Source organism: Nelumbo nucifera, chromosome 6 (assembly GCF_055504915.1).
Source record: "Nelumbo nucifera cultivar China Antique chromosome 6, China Antique-T2T, whole genome shotgun sequence".
NCBI classification, from domain to species: Eukaryota; Viridiplantae; Streptophyta; class Magnoliopsida; order Proteales; family Nelumbonaceae; genus Nelumbo; species Nelumbo nucifera.
The window spans coordinates 18,413,171-18,426,018 of NC_142654.1; the positions used below are offsets into that span (position 1 = coordinate 18,413,171).

At 36.9% G+C, this 12,848-nt stretch overlaps 2 pseudogenes; both read right to left on the bottom strand.

Annotated features, from left to right (window-relative positions):
• Positions 1 to 5,283: 5,283 nt before the first annotated feature.
• On the bottom strand, positions 5,284 to 6,263 carry LOC148790640 (DNA-directed RNA polymerases II, IV and V subunit 3-like; annotated as a pseudogene).
• Positions 6,264 to 6,942: 679 nt separating this feature from the next.
• On the bottom strand, positions 6,943 to 11,649 carry LOC104591375 (microtubule-associated protein TORTIFOLIA1-like; annotated as a pseudogene).
• Between the last annotated feature and the right edge of the window lie 1,199 nt (positions 11,650 to 12,848).

Here is a 12,848-nt window from a genome sequence, read left to right on the forward strand (position 1 = left end):
AATCTAACCCAAGAATTGATTTTTTGTTATGTATTGTTAGATAAAATTGTATTATTTTTTAGGGTAAATTGCTGAAATCTTCTCTGGAGTTTCTGGCGTGCTGAAACTTCCCCTGAACTTTGGTAATTGCAATCACCTTCCTTGAACTTACTGACATAGTTGCAAGTAGATCCTATCCGGTAAAATCATCTTTAAAAAGGCATGAAAATGTCCAAAGTACCCATGCAGTTACTTTTAACAAAAATGTTTATTTTTCAAAATTTTCTTTATATGAATCACTATCTCAAGTCCTTCCAATCTCTTTTCTAAAATTGATTTATTTTCCCAATTTCCCCTTTACATCAATCATTATCCTTAGTCTTTGTTTTTGTTGTTCATAAAGTTTGTATTTTTTTCATGTACAAACCAGCCTCAAAGTAATGCATGGGTATTTTAGACATTTTCATGCCTTTTTTTTTAAGAAGATTCTATCAAAGGGGGTATACTTGCAACTGTATTAAAAAATTTCAAGGGAGGTGATTGCAATTACTAAACTTCATGGGAGGTTTCAGCAACAATTAGAAACTTCAGGGGAGATTTCAACAGTTTACCCTACTTTTATTATGTTAGATAAATTGTTGTTAATTTGTGTTATTCTCAATTGAATTTAAAAGAATTTCATTTTTTTATTAATTTTCATTAGATGAATTTGTTTTGATTTCTATTAATTTTTTAGCCCGTTAGGTCGGGTTAGGGACTTCACTCCTCATTCCAGTCCTTGTCCTCAATCAGGTATCTCAATTATTTCCCATGTATTGTAAAAAAGTAATTTTGAAATACAAATATTTTACATTTGGAATCGGATTAACGTAGGGACTTCACCGCATCCCCATCCTTATTCCCGATCAGGTATCCCAATTATTCCCTTTGCATTGTGCCATGTATGCACTAATAAAGCTCATGCGTGGTATGAAATTTGGTTGGATTTTAATCTTACCATTTTTATTACTAACTAATTTATAAATAATTTTTTTTGTAAATTTAAATAAGTTTACTAAAAAACAATTTTCATGAAAATGGAACAAGAGGTGCTGTTATAAGCAACACACAAATGTCACAATTTACAACAATAGGTGCTAGCACCTGGATATTAAAAAGTATTTAAATTGTATAACAATTATATATGTATATTATTTATATTAAGTTTATTAATTAATTTTAAATTTGAAGTTATTATTAATGAAAATGGAACATAAACCTGTAATAATAATTATTAGTTATTTATTAATTATTAATAATATAATGTTAGTATGTCCTAATAACCATTTAATTATTATATAGGTGAATTAAGTTAGGTAAGGTAAGTTAATTAAGTAAATTAACTAAACTAAGCTAATCAAAATATCTCATCCTAAAATGGAAAATGCATCAACAAATTCAAGTATGTTTCATCCTTCAAGAATGAATAGAGTTAGAAGGAAGGAATCTACCTGATTCCTCTCCCCAATTTCTTAGTCCACAGTCCAGAAACCTGCTCCACCCTAAACTTGGAAAAGAGAATAGATGGTTCGGATGACCGATTTTAATTCTCAGGGATAATGTTTGTCATATTGAAAAAAAAAAGAAATGAGAGGGCATAAGTGAGTCATATGACTTCTCATTATTTCATTTCAGTTTCAGATTTTAAGTGAATCCTGCGATACTAGTGTCTTACAATTCATTCTTATGTATTTGAATATTTGAGTGGGGCAATTGTAAAAAAAAAAAAAAATCAAATTTGTTCTTAACCCTATAAAACTTTTTCAAATGTCAATGGGGCAATTGCCCGCACTGACTTCTACATAAATTGGCCCTAGGTGGACTTATTCCCATTTACTATTTGGTTTATGCTGAAACAAAATTCGACTTGAGATAGCTTGAAACTTGAAAGCTGAACCTAACCCGAAAACTCGGTGACGAACTTGTCAAGAAGCTTTTCACTTTTGTTGTTGAGTGTAATAATCTGTCAGTTTAAAGAGGCCGATCCATTTTCTTCATCAATTGATGCTATAAAGATGTAATAACCATCTTAATTATAAAAGTAAAAGCAATATTTTTTAAGGAAAAAGAAAAAAGAAATATAAATTTTACTGTTGATGTCAAAACAAAAATTAATTCCATCTGTGCAGGCCTACCAATGTATTCTCTCTATTAAAGTGTGGAATCCCAAAGTGGGGCTTAATTTTTTGGTCAAGAGTGTACTCAGACCAACTTTGATTCATCTAACACATCAAGTTGGGCTGACGATTCTTTGTGACCAACTTTGTTTTACGTTGTAAAAGGGCCTTCACCTGAATGCATAAAAAGAAGTATGCATGGAAGATGCGAAATACACTCTGAATATCTTTCTTTTTATTTTATTTTATTATCATTACTAGTCGGGACTCATGAGATGCACAGTTTTTTGTTAAGTGAGAAATGAAAATAAAATAATAAGAACTTATAAGCAAATGGAATAAGCTTATCTGGTTCAATCAATTTGACAAAAAACCTAAGATGATCTAAAATAAAAGTTAACATAGGTTTTGGAAATAAAGTCGGTATGCTTCACTAATGTTAACTAATTGAACTCTAAAGATAAAAATAATGTCGAACCATTAATTGTAATTCTCATCACTAGCAACAAAATTATTGTAATCATGAATTTAATTAATGACTTTTGTAAAACAAATGACAAAGTTTGGTAAATTTACAAATTCAGTTACGTTTAGAAAATAAGTGAGCGGGACAAAATAAAAAATCTGTGGGTAAAATTACCCTCAATAAAAAAATAAGAGTAAATTATAAAGACCCCCTGTATTTTGTTTTATGACAAATAGCCCCCTGTATTATGACCATGAGACAGAGACCCACCGTTATAATATTTTTAATTTCCATATTATCCTTGGAATAACAAGGTTAAAGGGCATTTGTGCCATTTACATACGCTATAACAGAAAAGCAAATTACAATAACAGATCAACAGAGACGGCAAGCAAATTTCTTCTTCTTGACTATTGTGTTTTGTTTTCAAAAGACGAGAAATTCTAAACTCTTGAGTTGCCAAATATTAAGAAAACAAAATAACGTAAATCGATTATTGTCGTTGAATTAAAAGAGAGAGAGTGAGAGCAATTATTCAAGGGGAACAAGTAAAAATTTCTATATTGTAATTCTCGAAGAAATTAACGAAGAAAACTAAAAATGCTTCCGGCGAGAGATACAAGGTCGGAATAACGTCGATGATAGATTGCCAAGAAAGATAACCTCGGCGGTGAAACTACAGGAATAGAGGATCCGGGCCTAGAGCTCCGCAGCGACGGCATCCCAGTCTTGGGTCCCGTGTCTAAGAACGGCGCCTCCGAGGAGGAGCTCCTCCCATGTACCCCCACCTCATCATCTCCGTCTCCGAAATCCTATCACAGCCCTTCACCTTTACGCGCACTTTTCTTTTCCTCCCAATCAAACCTTTGTTTCTTCGACGCTGTTCCATTCCTATTAAGAAAAGTCCCGAAAGGGGAAAAAATGCCTAGAAAGCCACCTCTGAGACGCTCGCGGGAAGAAAGATAGGAGAGACGAAAACCGCTCCTGCAATGGTGTTCAGTGGTGTTTGGAATGAAGGAGAAGATCTTAGCGTGGTTTTTTGGATGAAAAGAGGCGGTTTCGGGTTTTCACTCTATTTTTTCAAGTAGACAGATAGATAGAAAGAATAGAAACGTGAGACTCAAAGAAGGGGTTGACGTCTCGCCCCTTCCGTCGCTCCAGGCAATGGAGCAGATCCTACATACAGGATCGCGGCATGTTGGCGATGGCTAGAGAGACGAGATTAAAGACGGAGAAGAGAAGAAAGGGAAGATGAAAAATGGGTTTCCTCCGCTCTTTTCATTTAGGAGAATCGGGAGAAAGAGAGAGAATGAGAGAGGAGTAATAGAAGAGAAAGAGGGAAAATAGAAAAAGTTTAGTGAGATATTTTAGTAATTTAATGCATTTCGTTATCTGACTTAACGGTCAAGGGGGTTTTGTCTCATACTCATAGTACAGGGGTCTTTGTCAAGACTCCATATGGATCTTTGTAATTTACCCAAAAATAAAAATAACATTGACGACAGTACGTTAATTCCCACCTTTACATTTCCTTATCAAAACCCCTTCGGCCCTTCCCTTAATTTCACTTTGTGTTTGGCAAATAACTATTGTGTACGAAGATGAGCTAAAGAGGAAAGAAGTTTTGTAAACTGTGATGATGAGATGTATTAGAGAATATTAACCTATTTAGGGGCCTCACCTAATAGTTTAAGCTTTTAAGTTGAATAATTTTTGGGATGATATCAAAGTCATTTTTATCAAGTGGTTTAGTGTTAAATCCTCATTACCTCCATTATAATTAAGGCAAAATGATCCCAAACTATCCCTCAATAAATAAAAGAAAACTCCCTCACACCTATATCAATAAAATCCAGCCACGAAAGCCCAATGAAAAAATCAAAATACCACCGCAACCCCCCTGTATTTGGCAAACATGATATATGTCAGCCATCTCCCAATTTATTGACGAAAATACCCATAACACTAAATCCCCCCTGCTCTCAAGATAGCATTCATTAAATGTTATGACAAAGTATCTTATTAATGGTCGGTGTTTTTCAACGCCACTTACATCTCCTCAACATCAAACATCAGTCTTGGAGGTTGTCCGAGGGTGAGAGCAGAGCAGTATTTTGAACAGAACCTTTCAAAGGAGAGCTTGGGAACGAGAATGGTGGGAGTACTTTGTCAGCAATTCCAAATAAAGATTAGAGAGATGAAAGATGACTACCTCAAATTCAAGCCCCGGGAGATGGATGCAAGCATGATGAACCGTTACCTAATCAAGATTTTGGGTCCAGTTCAGTCAAGACCCGTCAGATGGTAAAAAATCGTTAACTTGGTTAAGAATTGTTTGACCCGATCGGTTTGACTGTTGATCCATTCAACCCGATCATCAAGTCACGGGTTGCACACTCAATGTATGCAAACTTTTGGAGGCCATAATTTTTCACTTCGATGTCCGATTGAAGTGATTTTTTTTATTTTGGGTAACTTTTCAAAATCTATGTGTTCCAAGGAGCAGTAGGTGCCTTGCCCCGCTATTTTCACAAAAAAAAAGAAACTTTTTTTGGCCTCAAATTGTAATTTTTATAAAAAATAATTAAAAATTGAATTAAAAAACATAAATTAAATATAAAATATATATAACACATCTAAAATATATTTATACACTATTTGTTGATAAAATATATTTATACACTATTTGCTTTCATTTATCACCTCATCATGGTCAGTGTATGCCTCAGGGTCAACCGGTACAACCTGATGAGTATTGGGATCAATGTCAAAAACACTTGTTGGGCTACTCTCGATCCAATCTCTTTTCCTATCCCCTTTCCAGCTATCACTCTTACCTCAGCTCTTGCCCATGATGCAATTTCATGATAAGTATACCCATTTGCTCAGAAGCGTTGTAACCACTGGACTCTACATACTCGGCGACATCGACAAGGACGACGAAAGGGTTGGAGGTTTTGAGGTCATAGCTGGTAACATCAAGGCCCTATTCACTTTTTGGTAAGTTACTTACCCAAGTAAATGCAATTATCTAGGTAAGTTTTTTTCTGGGAAATACTTACCCGAGTAAGTGCATTTACCCATGTTCTTTTATTTGTCATGTAAATAATGCAATGAACATTTTAGCCATAAGAATCCATTATTAAAAAGGGCATTTTTTGTCACATTCAAGCGTTGGTAATTTTCCCCCTATGTGGGAAAGTTATTTACCCACCTAGGAGATGGGTATCACTTACTCGGCCCAGGAAAATAAACTTTCCCTGGTCTCTAGATAAATCTAAAAAAAGAGCATAGGATTCTTGGTCAATAGAAACCAAAATCCCATTGACCAAATGTTCCCCTCTCTCAAATTCCGAAAAAATAACACCCCCTAAGGATATGGTCGGAGTTGTAGTGGACTTTGAGGTGGAACTTGACAGAACAATACTCACATTGTTCGTCAGGGATGAGGCCAAGGTGGTGAACAATGAACTCATCGTTGAAAACAGAGGAGTTGACCTCGATTTCAATGAGGTCGATTGCAATGGTCAGTACCTCTGCAAGCATGACGCGGCCAAGGGCATTCGCCATGCTTGTGCCTGTCTCTTGGAGCTCGAATTTGAGGTAGCGTCCATCTCTCTAATCTTTATTTTGGGGAATCACTGGTAAAATACTCCCTCCATTCTCATTTGCAAGCTCTTTCTCTAGAAGGTTCTGTTCAAAATTCTGCTCAGATTCTCCTGGGTTGAACTGTTGAAGGGATATAAGTGGCGTTCAAAAACACTAACTATTATTAGGGTTACTTCTGTCATCAAAACATTCGATGAATGGATGTGGATTATGTCTTAAGAACAGGGAGGATTTAGCCATGGCTTCATTATTTAATGTTACATAACTGGTATTCATATCACCTATCTTTGGGTATTTTCGTCAAAGAATTGGGAGATGGCTAAAGTATATCACATCTGCCGAATGCAAGGGGCTTGTGGTGGTATTTTGATATTTTCATTGGACTTGTTCAAAGTCATTTTTCTTGTAATTAAATAAGTTTCAGCATAAGGTATGAGTGGGCCTGTACTTGTTCATGCTTCAAGCCCCATGGGTCAACCTATTCAGCAACCTCACTGATAGTTTAAGGTTTTAGGTTGAATGGTTATTTGAGAAGATGCAATCAACCGTGGCGCCAAAACTGATTGACCTAACTGTGTAGCTTTGGAAAGCTCAAAGTTGTTGCTCACTTCTGCAGTCATTTCCGCAGAAGACTCCCCCCAATAACAGATCGAGTTGGGTATAGTGTCCACAGACCTTTCCCTGCGTGCAGTTATTATCAGTGTAGTAAATTTTCTCGGCAGCCCATTGCATTCACGGCATCCACCCCAGCCGCGCCGGTGTATGGAATGCCGGCATTGCCAAGTTCTCGCCGTAGTACTTGTATCGGAGAGCTTCCAGCAAGCAGTCCGCGGTCCGATTGTTGGCGTAGGTCTGGGCATAAGAGGCAACTGTCTCGTTCCATTCCAAGCAGGCCACGCCCACCCGTGAACGCACCTCATTGTGCGCATTCACATATATAGTCCTCTGAAGAGTTTTGATTGAGCTCGGCCGGCCCATGCTAACCAGAAAAATGAGAAGGAAAGCCAGAACTAGCCTGAGCCTAATTGTTGGGGACTCCATCACAGAGACTTCTGGACTCTGTTTCTCCTACTTTAGGAGCAAATTAAGGTTTCTTGGTGTTGCCTTCTGTGTGTGTGTCATCTTATACAACTAACACCCATAATAGATTTCATGGTCATAGTTTTGAGTTGAACCAATTAATGGTGACATCTCATAGTAATTTATTATGTTCTGGTTTTTTTCTTGTTTTTTTTTTTAATTTGGTCAGTAAAAAACCAGTATTACCATCAGCAAATTTTAATAGTTTAGTACTGAAAATAATAAGAAAAACTATAGTTCAGTTTTCATAAACACATTTGAAAACAATGTTCTCGACCCGTTGTTCACCGAGTTCAGATGTGGTGACCACAATACATATTATTACTCTTAGAAACGCAATATAAATACAAATTACTAGAATCATTTGGAACTAAAAATCTTTTATAATACTTCACCATATACATCAGGTTCGTTAGAATGATATCATAATCCACGGCTACTTGTGCCACTTATTTCACTCTTTTCCTTTTATTACAACTACGACATGAATCTATATTTATCTATATATAATGTGTTTGCTTCTTATACTTGTACAAAAATATAAGATCATATGATCCCAACCCAACCCACCCCCACCATGCATGGGTCTATGTAGGGCTGTCAATGGACTGAATATTGGTCCAATCCGATCCATTCCAATATGAATTTATTATAGATGGGCCAAGTCCAATCCAATCTGATAAATGTTTTGGACTGCATTGGTCCAATTCAATGTCTTATTGGACTTTCCAATCTATTCAAATGGTTTTAGTTCAGATTGCATCCAACCCAAACCTGGCCCATTAAAATTCCTACTCTTATCTTCTGTTAATGGACCAGATATTAGTCCAACTCAACCCAGATATTAGTTCAACTCAACTCAACTCATATTGGACCGTTCAAATTGGTTTTGACTCAGACAGGTTTCAACCCAAACATGATCCGTTGACACCCCCCTAGATGTATGGCCTTGTTTGTGAGGATTAATTTGGTTGAATTGTTTTAGCATAGCTGCTTTGAAAAGTCACTGACACAAGCTTCAACAGAGAGCCAAATAAGTGGCTGAAAAATAATCAGTATGGACTGGTTGAAATTTAAAGGGTCAGAAAATTTCTCAAATTTTCATATTTTGTACTCGATTAATTAAGTTAGGAGGGTACTCAATACTAATTAAGGTATACCATAATTTGTCATTATGTGTTATTGGTAAATTATATCGGCCAATACTGAACACAGCTCGGAGTTATCACCATGTTAGCTCTTGATATAGCTTCTAAGTCTAACTGAGAATATATAACTTTTGGTCCCACTTATAGCTTCATGAATCATGAGGTATAACACAGAAAAGCATTAGATATAACCAAGAGAACACTATTACCAAAATTAGAAAAACAAAAAGAAAATTAAACAAGAGAACACTGGCAGCTGAGTTCTAACTTACTGCAACGTATGGTGCAAGGCTTGGCTTGAAACAGTATTTAGTGTAACCAGCTGAAACACAGAAAACATGCAAAGATAACAAGCAAGGCAGTCCTTATCTGCGTTCTACAATCTACATCAAAAGAAAGAAATGGAAATTAAGAAATTCTTATTACATAAATAGTTGCTTCATATATATACATATATAGTTTATTCTACTTGAACAAAAGAAAAGAAACTGAAACTGAGAAACAGAAACACCCCGCAAAAAGAGATGTTTAATTAAAGTAATGGAAATTGGGAAGCTCAATCTAATAACTAAGAAGGACGTTGCCCGGGGGGTCATATACTCGTATATAGTTGCAGGTGACGAAGAAGCAGCCATTGTTGCACTGAACTCTTGGGCAACCGAGGAGAAGAGAGTTGCTCCAAACCAACTCCCCCAACGCAGGAGTTGGAGGTGTCATTGCAGAGACCCACAAGTTCACTGCAGCTGCGCCGGTGAAGGAACCGCTTCCTTTGGCAAGGTTCTTTCGCCAATCGCCATAGGGTCCACCCCGAATGAACGTTCACTACTCCTTCCATTCATGTAACATGTTAAACGTAATATGGGAAAAGATAAAGCGTCCAATCAAAGCTGAGAGAAAGTTGTGGAAGATTAATGGCCACTCAGCTGGCATACGTTTGACATGGGTTGAAGAAGTTGAACAACCCATGGGCCATGGATGCATTCTCTCTCTCTCTCTACGCAAAATCAAGGTTATATCAGCATTAAAGAAGATATATGATAGGCAGTAAGACTTATTTGGTGGTGGGTCTTAATCATATTACTTATTGCACAACATTGCAAATACGTTTTGAATGATCATTTAAAAATATTATAACACCTATCTCTTAAAATACTCCCAGCCTAAGCCTATCCTTAAAAACCATTTTAAAATTTTTCAAATACTCATTGAACCTGTTTACTATATTATGCCTACTAGATTCGATTCCCATACAAAATACAATCTGATTAAGAATTAATTCAACACACTATCGTCAAACGTTGAACTTTTGGCTCAATCATTGACTTTAATTAATTAATAGCTATTGTATGGATTAGAATGCATGGAATGGAATTGGATTAGTTAGGGCTACATCAATGGCGTAATTTAGGTTTCTTTTTTCCTTTTTCCATTTGAAGATTGCTTTCCGTGGAAGAAGGCTGAAGCAATCTCTTATATGATGAAACTGCTTGAAATATCAGATTGGGATGAACCAAAACCCATCTGAATACCGATCCAATGGTTCGTGCATCAATTGCAAAGGTGGAAAGTACTCACTTCCCAATCCCAAAGTCCCAACTCACTTTCTTGGGAGTTCAGCTTCAGTCCAGGCACCCTTAGTCAAGGCGCCGTTCGCGCATTCGGAGGACGCACCACGCGTCTCCTAATCGTGTGAATGGTTTAAGCATGTGAAGAATATTTTTCAGCTCCGTTACTTGAAGTTAAGCAAAACGAGTATTTTGTTCCTCTCCTCCTCTCCTTTTCTATTGCAGGTGAGACAATTTTCCTCCCTCTCTCTTTCCCCACCTGCCCAGCAGCGACTTTACAATCATTGCCGCCGGCAACTTCACAAGCTAAAGATCATCTCTTATAGATAAAATTTCAGTATATGCTGAATGAATATCACCTACATTAAACGCATCCATAACATTGCTCCAAAAAGCCCAGATTGGATCCCGGTCCTGCTCCATAATCTCATTGCCCAAATCTTCAGCAGTTAATTTAGGAATAGTAACTCTTGCAGCAGCTCGTGATGTTTCATTATCTTCCCCAGCCACTCGAATTGCTTCCAGAGTAGCCTCATCTTTTGATGCTTGCCAGACACTTCTTGCAGAAGGCCCCTCACCAAGCCTAACAGATCCTTCTCCCTTATTCCAAGCTCTTGTGTTGCCAACCTGATCACTGTCATGTTCTTCTCTAGATGACCCTATCATCACCACCTAGAGATCTTCTAGAACTGATATGCCCATTTCCTGAAGAAACATATGCATAAGAATGCCATGCATCAAATACATCACACCTCCAAGGTGGGTCCCTTCCCCTCACTCCTGAAACACCACAATCAGATAGAAGGGACCTCTCTGCAAATGGAACCCATCCATTGCAACCCCTGCCCAACTTGCTATTAGAGTAATCAGAGAGCCCATTATACTTGCCAACCAACCTAGCAGAGGATCTTTCATAACCCACCATAAAAGTACTACCTTTCCTGCCTGATGACACCGTCAGATCCCGTGCCATGTCTTCAACAATTCTCTCAAGACCCCTCACTCTGTTCTCTAGAGTAACCATGCTGTCATGGGACCCGCCCATGAAATCCTTCAATATGGAAATATTTTAGTGAATATTGAAAACCAGTTCAAAAAATCATTTCTCAAACAGAACTTAACCAACCTGTAACATGTTCATAAGATGGCTTGTTGCCTCTCTATTTATGTCAATTGTCTTTGAATAGCTAACCAGTTTACTTTGTTTGTCATCAGTGGCGATTGGTTGTGAAGTCACCACCGGGCGGATGGAGAGAGAGAGGGGGAGGAGAGATGTCTTGTCTGCGACAAAGAGGCGAGGAGAGGAAAAGAGAGGAGAGGATGAGTGTTTTACTTAACTTAAACTAACAGAATGCACACTTATGGAGCTGAAGAATCCTCGCATGCTTGAGCCATTTACACGATTCGGGGACGTGTGGCACATCCTCCGAATGCACGAACGGCACCCTGACTAACGATACCCGGACTGAAGCCAAACTCCTTCCTTGGTACGTAAAGCGGCAGAGAATATGCAATTATGCACATTGTATTGGGCAAAGGAGTCCGGTTTCTGATTTAAATCCGGTGCAACCTTCTGCCCAAGTCTATTTACTTTTCTGTTTTGATAAGACGAACCCAATGTATATATTTTTTGGTGTGTATATCAGTGTTTTCAATTCATCATTGACTTAGCGGGTGTTCGGCCATGATTTTGGGTCTGATTCTAGTAAAACATAGTAATTGATCCTGGAAGTTGGACCATTGACCCGTTTGACCTAGTGACCAATTTACAAGTTGTATACTAAATGTGTATGTAAATTTTGGAAGGCCATAAATTTGCACTCCAATGTTCAATTGAAGTGATCTTTTTTTTTATTTTGGGTTGAGATTTATGCATTCAAAGGAGTCATGGACGTCTTGCCCCGTTATTTTTGTGAAAAAAAAAACTTTAACCTTAAATTACAATTTTTAATATTTTTATAAATAAAAAAAATTAAAACATAATTCAAATATAAAATAATATATATTATATAATATAATTCGACATTATTTATTACAAAAATATGTGTTTATACACATATATAGATGTGTATGCATACGTGTATGTATGTATGTATGTATGAATCTATGTATGTATGTATGAATAGAGTAATGAAGTGGCATTATCTGACCCAGGTCAGGTTGAACCGGTGACCCACAACCCAAATGCAAAAATGATTCATCCTCCGAGTAAGTTTTTAAAACATTGTTGTATATGAGAACATTGATCATTGAAAAAACTAAATAATTAAGTAGGTGCTTAGAGTCGGGTTCTCTTATAGCTACAAGCCCTGATGAAATTATAGCAATGCAACGATTTGCAGAGTTGTGATTTATGAAGAGATTAGCTAACAACAACCTGTTATTCCCTCTTATCAAATGCAAACTCAAAAGATTATTAAGGAACTGAAGAAAGAAAGAAAAAAATCGAGTTCTGGTAGACAGGCAAAAATGGAAATAGCCCAATGCCCACAATTCCCTGGGAGGAACATAATCAAACCAAAAGATGAAAGAGGCTTGGGATTTGGAATGATATACTCATGCGCTTCAGTTGAAATACTAGTGAAAATTAATTTTAAATGCCAAGAAAAGCATATGGGCCTAAGCGATAATGGCAAAATTAATATTTGAAAAATAAAAGCTTCTATACAGAAAAGCTCATTAATAATACTCTTCATGGTGGAAACAACTAATGAAAATGAAAGTAGAGGTTAAAAATGACTTTCATAGGAAGGTTAAAACCAGAGATGACATCTATGTTTTTCAAGACCCTTGGGTTTCAACAATTCCTAATGGTCTGTTAAATGGCAAACCAGGCATCAAGGAG